The sequence below is a fragment of the Protopterus annectens genome, chromosome 1.part0 (genome assembly GCF_019279795.1).
Source record: "Protopterus annectens isolate FY-2018-M chromosome 1.part0, PAN1.0, whole genome shotgun sequence".
NCBI lineage: Eukaryota > Metazoa > Chordata > Ceratodontiformes > Protopteridae > Protopterus > Protopterus annectens.
In genome coordinates this window covers 991,548,201-991,560,813 of record NC_056725.1, presented here as the reverse complement: position 1 = coordinate 991,560,813, position 12,613 = coordinate 991,548,201, and positions in this window count along the sequence as shown.

Here is a 12,613-nt window from a genome sequence, read left to right as displayed (position 1 = left end):
GTGGGTATCTTTTAAATATAGCAGCAATATTAGGGGAATTTGTGATATATGGGAAAACTAGAAAATTTTTATGGTGGATGACAATATTATTAACATAGTTGGGAATGCTCCAACTTTTATTTTAAATGTAAAAAATATGAAGCAATTACTGTGTCCCAATAGGAATTTCTATGCAAATCATACTGTTTTTTCTAAGAGAATAGGAATTTGTTTATGCAGACATTGCAAAGCTTGTTCCCTTATTTTAGGTAACAATAATTTTGTGCATCCCATTACACAGGTGAGATATTCCCCTAAATTGTATGCTGACTGTTCCACCAAGAATATTATATATTTAGCTACCTGTTGTGCCTGCAATGTGTTTTATGTAGGTAAAACATACTAGGTTAAATGTTAACCATACTTTTAAATTTATGGCTTTACAAGTGGTTAAGGAAAGTGTACGAGGGGGTGATCTGGTAACTCTCACTGAATCCTTAGAGGTGCATTAGATAATAGAATTATGGGCTGACAGAAGCCCAAGTTTAAATGGTGCAGTACTATTTAAATCCATTTTAAGGGGGCAGCGGCCTTTTATTTGCTCTTAATTGAGAAGTCAATTGTAAAGTTTTTGATTGCTTATTTGTGTTTTAAATAATGATGTGTTTTTTCTAGCTATTTGTCTGATGAAGGGATTCTCCTGAAAGCGCTAACCTGTATTTTATTAAAAGTGAACTCTTCAGCCTGGTTGTCCCAGTGATTTCATTTTCATATATTGTTGGGGTTTTTTTTATCTACTTGGTCCTTTGGTGCACCTCCGTTGTTTGCTTGTTTTATTCTGTATCACCCTAGAAAAAGCTAAATGACTACCGATAAAACAAATTACTCCAACTCCACACATTTACTTCCCTTGTAACTAGACTTCATGAAAAAAAAATCTCATAACCTGAGAAACTACTCACAAGCCACAACAACTGTCGTTACCCCTAGAACCAAACTACACAGACTGTACCTGCTTTGTCTTCTAAGGCACCTACTCTTTGATAAGTTCTCCCTATCGAAGAAGAAAATTAACACTTATTCCAAATTCAAAATGCAACTTTAGAAGCAATTCTTCATCCAAGCCAAATGCTCCTCCTTTAGCACAGGATATATTACCTAACCTATCTCCTTTCTGAGTCTCTTCTCCTCTGTCAAGATTTATTGAAGATTGACCCACTTTAGAAACTAATATATATATATATATATATATATATATATATATATATATATATATATATATATATATATATATATATATATATATATATATATATAGGTCCCATACAGAATGCCGACAGCTCACAATGCCGACACCCATATGGCCAATGTTCAGAATGTCAACAATGGGGAAACGCTATCTCCCAATAGTGCGGAATGGAAAAATTTCCATTCTTCCATTGTAGTGCAATCTTGGAGTTGGTATATTAAATGTATGGGGGTGTGTGTGGGGGCGGAGGCCCCACAGGTGGTGAAGGGGGGTGTAGCCCCCCTTTTAACACAAAAAAGGAAATTTTATTTTCCTTTTTTGTGAAGTTCTGGCATATGTGAAGTTCGACTATATGAGTGACACTGTTTTGGGCTGTCGGTGTTCTGTAGGTGATCTATATATATATATATCTATATCTATATATATATATATATATATATATATATATATATATACATATATATATATATATATATATATATATATATATATATATATATATATATATACATTGTATGTTACACAATGCTTGATTGTTCATTACACTGTGTTCACTGGAATGCATGTACACAGTTTTTCTATGCAATTAGCCTGAACTATTCTCTCATTGCTTGCATTTCTGTATTTTTGGTTTGTGAAATGTATTGTGTTTCATTTGGGCTGAGCCTGCAATTGACCAATACCGATGAGTGGACTACCCCAGTAAACAAATAAAAATAAATAAATTAGGTGTATGAAATGGCAATTTTATCTAAGCATTTCCTTCCTATATTCACACTTCTGTTAACAATTTGATAATGACATGTGGGTAGAACAAAGCTTTTGTATGCATTACAAGTCAAGCCATTTCTAATATTAACTGTTAAAACACAATTACAAAAAGGAATTTGCAAAATTATAGATAACACTCAGATAAGTGATGACAATCAAAAACCACCTGTGAAACAACCATTTCCCATAAGCTGCAACAGCACATGCATATGTCAAGGACAAATCCTAATGGGATAACATTTGTTTATGTGAGGCATATATAACAGACTTAACATGATTTGTTTATAAAATGTAACTTTTTTTGCAATGTTACTTGTAATATAATTTCTTTAAAGTGTTCACATGCTCAGAGAAATGGTGCTATAAAAGCATATAACAATAGATGATGATTGTTCCAATAAGAACTACTATACCTTCTATACCATGGAGACATGACTAAATTTTCTCTGCATAAAATAATAAAATTATATCTGTGCAAGCATTGCATATAAACAGGCATCACATACCTTGAAAGAATTTGTAGTAAAGTTTGCCAAAAGCAATGCAATTGCAGCAGCCAAACAGCAGTATCTGAATTTGGTGAATCCAAGCTATCTTTCTTACTATGATATAAGATCCTAAGTTCCAGATTGTGCTTACATAATACAGATTAACCCCTATGAACACATTGAATATATACATCAGGTGCCAGCTCATTTTCATTCATGAATCTGTCACTCTATTCAAAGCGCTGGGCAGATAAACATGTTAGAAGGACCTATGCAATGCTGTTCCTACACCCTAGTAGTAGAAGAATGAGTATTGGGAAGTGGGGCTAGCTAACAGCTTGCAAGTGTGACTCATTAACAGTAGAGCAAGAATATGTATTTAACACTCCTGCTACTTTGATGTACATTTACAGAAGGTGTGTCAGGAAGAATAGACTTACAAAAGAAGTTTGAGATTGCATTGATATAACAACTTTATTAATCCATGCTTTAGAGGTAAATGTACTTCTGAGTATAAAGTGTGTGTATGTTATATGAAGCACATAAAACACAGTGATTTTTTTTACAAAAACATCCAAAGATAATACTCCTCACAAGAGAAAGGGAGGAGCACAATCTTGTATTGAATACACTTGTTTTCACTGTGACACCATGTATTATGTTAGCTTGTGCAAATATCACACTTATGCAGACATTTATTGTGGAATAGCAAAATACATCTTAGATAAAATGGGTATATTGCTCCATAAATGTAAAAATATTACCATGTCAAATCCTTAAATATATGTGCTACACACTCATTGCCTCACAATGTCCTCAGTATGTGTGGCATATACTGTTAATCATGCTAATGCCATGATTTCAAGGTTATGATCTTATAGGATGAAGTCTGTGTGAAAAGAGGGGTACTTCATGTTCACATTTTCATAGTAAAAGATCACAGAGTTGAGAATCATCACATAGAGAACATTATTTTTCTTTTTTGGTATCATCCTTTGCAAAAAGCTTGGCATTGTGTGTTAGTGACTGGCAGTGGTGACCAGCAGTAAACAATAGTTTACTTCCCAAGACAAAATTTCAAAAATGAATTTTAGAATGCCATCAGTAGCACAAATGAGACTGGTTACAGCATGCTTCAGTCAACACTATAGGTAGTACTGAATAAAGAAAATGCACTTGAGTTGTAACTTTCTCTGTGGCTCAAGTTGCTAATACAATGAGTTTGCATTAGCAGTAGAAATGTAGGGTTTGAATCCAGATTACAGATACTTTTACTGAGGGGGTCAGAATAACAATTGTCACAAACTTTTTACTAGAAATAGAAAATGAAATATAACTGTCAGTTTGCAAAATAAAATTTGCAATGCATGTCTACATAATGAATGCTAAATAAATCAACTATCATATTTAACTTAAAGTACACTTGCAGATGTATAGTGTTACCAGTATTTATTGTGATACAAAATGACTCATCATAATCATCATTATGTGTCTAGCACCGTACATTATGTAAAGTATGTATGGCCCCTTCCTCAATATCACTCAAATCAATTAAAGGAAATTGTTTTACAACAGTACAAAAAACTATAAAACTGAAAAACAAAAAATAAATGGAATGGACCCATTGACCATAGCACCTTCTACTTACAGCAATTGAGAGCTTTTGTCACTGATATACAAAGACTTCTTCAGAATATCTTGCAAACACTTTTCAAACCTTTTAATATACCCATCCTAAAACCACATGACTGGACTAATTAAGTAATTAACTAATTTAAACACCTTTTGACCATTAATGGTTGATTTTTTCCTAAAACCATCACTAAAGCCAAACTTAACAAACTGGCTTAAGAGAAAAACAAACAATACATATTGAAATAAAAATAAACACTATAAAAATAATTTTGATTACAATACAACATGACACAATTCACTGGATGTGACATTCTCCCTAAATGATATGATTATTAATACACATGTATAATAATAAAATTCCTGCACAAAATACATAAAAATGTAAATAAGTTTGGTTTGCCCCTATAAAGCAAACTCAGCCTTTAATTTCAACACAATGCTTATGGAGACTGTTTCATTGATGCCTGGATAGACAGTTGCATTACACTTCAACTGCCATCTGAATTTCTTATAGTCATGATAAATGTCAGAAGGACCTCCCCTGGGACATAAATTAACATTATCAATAGCAATAAACTTGAAATTGTGAGACAGAAGTTTTAATATGCTTAACCAAGGCATTCATGATATCTCCCCTTGCATATGTCTTACCATACCCCTCATTTGCAAATATGTGCATCAAACATCTATTATTGTTAGACAGCAGAACAGTATTCTCCTGATATGCTGGTCAAAGTGACAGTTCTGTGTCTACTTCATGTCTGTCTGGATTGCGGTACATACATATACAGTCTCAGACTTTCTACCATTAACAACTTGTAGTTTGCTGCCACATTTTTTCCTGTATTAATTCCATTACTGGAAAGATTTCACAGGTGTCCATGATTTTTTTTCACCCCCAGATTCAACAAACTCAGTGCAAGAATAAGACTATTCTTACATGGAGTGGTTCATGTCCATTTAGAACAGCAGCATGCCTTGAATGTTCATGAAGATGCCCTGCTGTACATCCTATATGGACACGAACTGTGAATGAGTGCAGGGAGCATGTACAAGTAGGGCACAGACACTAAACACACCCCTTGCACTCAGAAAGTGCTGTGCAGCACTTTCTAAGCTGAACTGTCATAATATTAGAGCTTTACTCTAATATTATCCAGTATTTCAGTGTCCACGGACACTGAAATAAAAAAAATATATATAATTTCAGTGTCCATGGACACCGAAATAAAATTGGTAACAGGAAAGCAAATGCAGGATGTGTGTGACAGATTCTGAGACACACCCCTTGCATTGCTAAAGTGCTGTGTGATACTTCTGCAACCTGCTAAAGCAGGGAATGTGTGAAAATAGACACATAATGAGGGATAAATCCCCCAAAAGTGAGAAAACACACATATAGCCCTCACAAACATAGAAAATTGATAGAGAACAGGTCATGCATTACATGAATTATGGAAGGGTAGAAGTCTAAAAGCAAATGTATGCCAATATTCCCTTACAGCAGTGCATGTTGACAAAAGCACAAATGATGGGGGAATAAATAATACATTAGGGACATGCCTGAAAAATTGCCTTCACTCATAGATAACAGGATATGTATCAGCAGGAGTACCTGAAGGATAGAAGCCTGAAAGCCAAATGAATGCCATTATTTCACGACTGCAGTCCTCAATGAGTTATCAGAACACGACAAGATTCACTTATATAGCATAGTAACATAAAAATAATATAAACTTTTTTTTCAAGCCTAAGGAATGTTTAAGTTTAACTAAGCAGGTGTGCACATCATGGCGGTCCACATAGCATAGTTTAAACATTCCTAGGAGATAAATGCAAATATACGGATGAAGTTTTCAAACTGTGTTAGAGTAGTGGTTAGAGTTCTGGCTTTATATGCAGGTATTCATGGTTCAACTACCAAGACAAGCAGCTTATTTTTCTATGGGGAAGTAGTGTTAAAATTATATTTGTAAACTTAATTATGTAGCAACTGTTTTTTGTCAACCAGGGTAGTGTAGCAGGTCCAAAAGTGAGATATCAGTCTAGAAAAGATGTGAAACCACCATATAAACCCAAGTGCCCCATACAGTATAGTCACACAAGAATATAATTTAATGAAAGCACATAAGAGGATGTCATGGAAGGTAAACATAAAATTATAATATGTCAGTAATGAGGAATTAATCCCACAATCCTGATACTTTATAAAATGAAATGTGAGCAATGATAAGTAGTGCTCAGATATGCTAACTTGGTGTAAGCATTGCTTAAAGGTAAATGTAAGCAATAAGTAGCCCAGCTAAGCAGATTTCTGCATTGGTAAGCAGTGATCAACTGTTATCCTTTTAAGCACTACCAACCTTAGTTAAGCAGATTTGCCCATCACTTAGCTTAGCTCAGCATATTCAAAATTGTTCGATCATGCCAAAGTGTAGGAATTCAGCCCTATTTAAACATTGCACATGGAAATACAGCCATAACCAGTTGTAGCTGATCACTTTAGGCACTATGGCTGGTGTTGATGAGGGTATGCTCTTTCGGGCACAGGGTTGGGGCATTCAGGAGTCCAGGGTCATGGATGGACTCCTTGTGAAAGACCATGAAGGGAGACTGCTGCAGGATCAGTACCAGGCCTCACAATACAAAGTGGAGGCCTGGGACCATCTAGCACATGATCTCACCAGTGCAACTGGCATCCCTCAAACTGGTGAGCAGGTCCAGCACCATTATGCTGACCTCAAGCATAGGAAGAGGGAGCTATTGGACCAGTGGACTCAAGATGCACGGGCACATAATGTCCCAGAAGTGTGTAAGTATCAGTATCCCTTATTGTTCCCCAAAGTCCAGCCTGAGTTTGTTATTGATAGGTATGCATAAATGTTTCTTAATCTCCTGTACAGCTGCAGATGAGAAGGCCATGAAAGTGGATGCACATGTAAACAGGCTGCTAAGGCTGTGCTGGGAGGCTGCTGAGTACAAATCTAGCTTGCAGTATTCAGGGCAAATAAATAGAAAAGAGTAGAATGTCAACTACCAGTAGGTAAAGTGTGTACTGTGTGTAATTAATAAATGACCGTTAGCAGATTAATAGTGATGTACAGGATATTTAACAATAATGGTCTCCGTAACTTTCAATAAAAGTAAAAACTCCAGACTGTTGTGTTCAATTTGTTATGTTGTGGTAGGAATATAAATGTGTGCAGGTTCTGCACAGCATCTATGGCTCTGACAGCAAGAAAGAAGTGAAGCTCCTCTTACAAAGATTGTGGAGCTGTAAAACAGGTGAACAACTATATGAAATCTGCCATGCACCAAGATCTGAACCCTGAATAGTAAGCTGTAAAATCAAATCTTTTACCCCCTGCAGCAGTGCTTTGTGTTAACCATTGATTTCCAGATTGTGATATGTCAAAGGATGAATACACAGCACAAGAACTATCTGCCATGCATGAATGTCAGAACTACAAGGTCAGATTGTGCAAACCAGAGAGTAGTAGGGAGTAAAAAGTCAAGCAAAAGTTAGGAATGGCTCATTGTGATGAACCACAAGTGTGGTGTACGTTTTTAGCACAAATAAACATGGTTCGAATCCCAGCACTGATAATAAGCTGAATTCGTATTGTCATATAAAAATATGTGAATATGTGTAGAAATTGTCAGGTACTGTTAACAGAAATTTCCTCCACAAGTCTGCCAGGTAAGGAAATGTTTGTAGTATCTGTAGGAAGGCTTTACTAATATACTGTGTACAACACTTCCATTGTCCAACCCCAAGGATGCAAATGACAGCAAAATAAGTACATACAGCAAGCACTTTTTCTGATACATGTCCCTCAGCTGTCATGCTGTCACAGCTAGTGGTCACCACTGCCACTAACCAGAGTGACAGATAGAAATTCTGGTGGAGTATGTCTGTAGCATACCCACACAGCATGAGTGCAGGACACTCCATTCAGTGTCACATATGGAATCCTGAATATGTGAATATGTGTAGAAAAAGTCAGATATTGTTAACAGAAATCTCCAACACAGGTCTGCCAGGTAAGGAAATGTTTGTAGTTGCCGTAAGAAGGCATTACTAATATACTCTGTGTACTGCACTTCCACTGTCCAACCCCAGGCAATAGGTACATGTAAAGTGAGGTCATACCTGGAGAATAACGAGTAGAGTACCGATCAGTATACTTCTGAAACACAGAAGCTTATACAGTTGTTAATTGCCATCTCTCTCTCTCTCCCACCCCTGTCTGCATCAATAATGAATACACATAAATAATGGGTATGTCTTTCTCCAAACCTACTCTTGGGACTTGTGTTTTATAGTTCTACAAATATTGAATTGCTTGAATATTAATTAACCTTGTTCAAATGCTATAATTGGTGACCTGTTGCTGTCAAAGTAACTTGCATGCTGTGATAATGCCCACTGTGGTTCCATATATGCATGTGTTTTGTTTGCTATGCAACTGTTTCATGGGTCAATTGGCACACCCATGCATGCTGTTATAGCTAATCTTGAAATGTGTTGTTCATGACTAACCAACATATTTTTTTAAAACCTGAACACCATAGAGTGTCTGGGAAGGCAGATCCCAGTGGATCCACCTGTCCTGCCTCATCTGGCCATGGCACCAGGCCCCAGCATGTCTGGGACCCAACCTAGGCCTTCCTCTTCCATTGGCCCTACACCACCTTCGGGTGGAACCACCTCAGGGGATGGGGCTCACCCCCCCCGAAGCAGGCATGGAGAGGAGACCATCACCCATAGTCAGGTCTGGGGATTGGTGCACAGCATCCTCCAATCAGAGTTTGGTGATCTGCTGTGCCAGCTTGAAGACTGCCTGTGGCAACTTGAGAGTCAGCCTACCCCTCCTGTTCAGCCCCCAGCACAGCCACCTTCAGGGGCATGAAGGTGCAGTGGTGACTGCCCATGGGTGGGGACCTCAGTTGCACTGTATCCATTTAAGGGCTCATTTGTGTCTGATTCCCAACCATCTTCCCCATCCAAGGTGTTTACCCCCCACTTGTGTCATATACTGCCCCTGTCTGCTGTCTTGTCTGTCTTCCTTCCCAACGTACCTCCCCAAATGTACCTACTATCCTTCCCCAGCATCCCACTCTCACCTTAAAAAAAAAAGTTCAATCTGTTCCCCCTCAAAAATTATGCCCCATACATAGCTGTCCATTTTGCACACATGTCCACCGGACACGTAATCCGGTCCAATTGGCATGAAAACACATTACTGTTGTCCTCACTCCTCTCTCAGGGGTTTGAGTGTCCAGATTTACTTCCAAATTCTGTAGACATTCACAGTTGTTGCTGTGGAAGAAATGGACAGCTATGGACCTATCCTACACCTGTCCTGCACATCCCTAGCTACCTTTCATTCTGTACTTCCCTCTGCATGCCCTTTTTTCTTCACTTTCCTATCACCCTTTTTTATTTTCTTTCAAAGAAATTAGCGCAGGGGTAACTGAGAGTAAGCGTCACTAAGTGAAGCTAAAATGGATTAACTGTGTTTTAGCATCGCTTAGAAACTCGCAAACCCACGCAAACCTGCTTGCAACTGCTTAAAAGTGCCTTAATCACTCTGTATCCAACAGCACCTGTTCTGCCCAGCAACAAAATAGTCAGCATTGTTAAGTCTCAAACCTAGCATGCTTTGCTTTATAATCACAGCAACACACCACTACATCATCTAAATTGTAGGAATGACTGTTGCATTTTCAAACTTAACAAGCAGTCTGGTCATTTAACAGTAATGAAAACACAACATTAATCCCAAGTCTAGAACCAAGGAACCTGTACACTAAAGTCAGTGAAATGTACAATTATACCATCTGCACAGCAGGAATTGCGATTGCTTTTTCAAACTTATCATGCAATAGAGGTATACAACAATAGTGAGAAAGCTCTGTGGAATCATTCCTGTGTTTATATAGACATACACACACACACACACACACATATATATATATATGTATATATATATATATATATATATATATATGTAAATATATGTATATATATATATATATATATATATATATATATATATATATATATATATGTATATATATTCTGTTGAAACATATATATGAAAACGTCGATACATAATATACATATATAAATATATGAATGAAGAAATATATATATATATATATATATATATATATATATATATATATATATACATTCTGTTGAAACATATATATGAAAATGTAGATATACAATATACATATAGGGTCTATATTATCATATCTTATCGTATCGCACACTCAGAAGAGTGAACGACAGATAATCGACCCCATGTAAGCGAAAGCTTACAGTGTTGAAACTTCAGAACAGTGATTATTTTCCAATGGAAAACAATCGCTGTTCTGAAACAAACAAAAAAAAAAACAGTAAAACATTACTTAATGTGGGGGGCTGTGCCCCCACACCCCCCACTTAAATATACCAACTCCGAGATTGCACTACAGTGCCAAAAAGGCAAAGTAGCGAAAGTGGTCAAACGAATTCTTTCACAGGGAAAGAATTTGCTGAAACGCCGCTTCGCTATTTTGCCTTTTTGCGCTTTACTGTTTGACAAAGATGCATTGGACAATCTGCGTCTGCGACGGCATAATAGTGGAACCTACATATACATATATAAATATATGAAGGGATATATATATATATATATATATATATATATATATATATATATATATATATATATATATATATAAAACATGCAGTGCAGCCATACCTCAGACCCATACTTATCAACCTCCTAGAGCAAAAAACCTATACAAAGCTGTACAAAGTGGGGGAAAATGGCCCACATATAGGGAGATATTCCAATATTCCAAGTATTGCTGTCATAAGCAAACATCTTTATAGCAACAGGGTGCATTTCAGCAGAAACATATGAAGGATATGGGGACAGGAAATGACATGTTATGTCATTATTCACTGACATAAATCCTTGGATCATCACAGTGATTTTCTAGACAAATAAACTGTGGAACAGAACCAAATCATGGGCCAGACATCCAGATATTCTGTGAAAGCCTGGCAGTGCAGAGGTATACTTAGAACCCCCAAGTGCAATGAATCTGGACCAAGCCTGACAAAGTGGGGGGACAAAGGCATGACAATAGAGATGTATCCAAAATGCATGAGTAGATAAGATGGGAAAGTTGCTGTACTGCACTGTTAGTCCTAACATATATTGACTGAAATATCACAGGTCTGGTACTCAATTGCTTGTCATTAGTTATTGACCCTAATTCTCTCATCATTTCACTGATGCATCAGGAATATGCAACAGTCATGGGGACCAGACCAAAGGTATTGGCCAGACAATGGTACATCCTTCTAATATGTGGCTGTAACACACCGGTAGGGAAACTGCACTGAACTACCAAGCACCATCCAAACTACAAGCAGACTGACATAGCACTACTGAAATCCAGATCTGTGGCTGTACACATGCATTTGCAAATATAACAGGCACTGCAGGGATAAAACAGGGATAAAACAGCAGTGGAAAACAGACACTGGTGTGAAAGTACATACCCACAAACAATAGCACCACAGTCACAGTGACATATCAGTAAACAAACTGAACACTGCACTATAATGACAGTGTGAACAGACATATCCTGTTTCTACTCGCATATTACCCTTACATATACTGCCCCAAACCACAGTATAGTGGGAATCTGGAGGTGTTACAGGTCATGTTATGGTCTGCCTGTACAAACATATACCAATTCATAGGGAACCAGAAACTGGTGCAGCATGCACAGTCAGATAGAAAGGGGCCATGACATTCACATGTACACCTCTCCTTACATAGCCCAAATAACATGTTTGCACTACTCTTCTACACAATCCTGACAGTCTGTTCACAATGGCCAGACATGCATGGACATCTCAAATGTATGGTTTACCTCAGATTGTACAGGCTCAGGACTCATATCTATGGCCTCTTCCCCATAACATATCTGTGTGTCTACTACATCACTGGGGATGGTAGCAGGAATGAAGGAAATCTATAATTATACTAAATACATGTGAGCCTCTTAGTGCATGACATCTGGACAAACATAATTTGGGGACAGAGGCCCAAACACAGATGTATATTGGACATATTTCTGTTTAACATTGAGACGGTTGCTGGTGTTACTGGGTTTGTTGTGATATATTCTTTCTAATGATTATGAAGTCAAAAATTGCAATGAATGTTAGTATTTAATGACTGAATTCCCCAGAGTTCCCTACTGATTTCCCAAGGACAACTGTCTGGCGAACAAAACAAACATAACAGGCAAACATCTGGCCAGTCTGTGGACAGCATGCCAGTTGAGAGGTATGTCAGACATCAAGTCATTCAGTAAATGCATGTCCAGATGAACCATGTATGAATGTACTGAAGGATAGAAGTCTGAAATTGAAATGTATGCCATTTTTACATGACAGCAGTTCTCAATGACATGG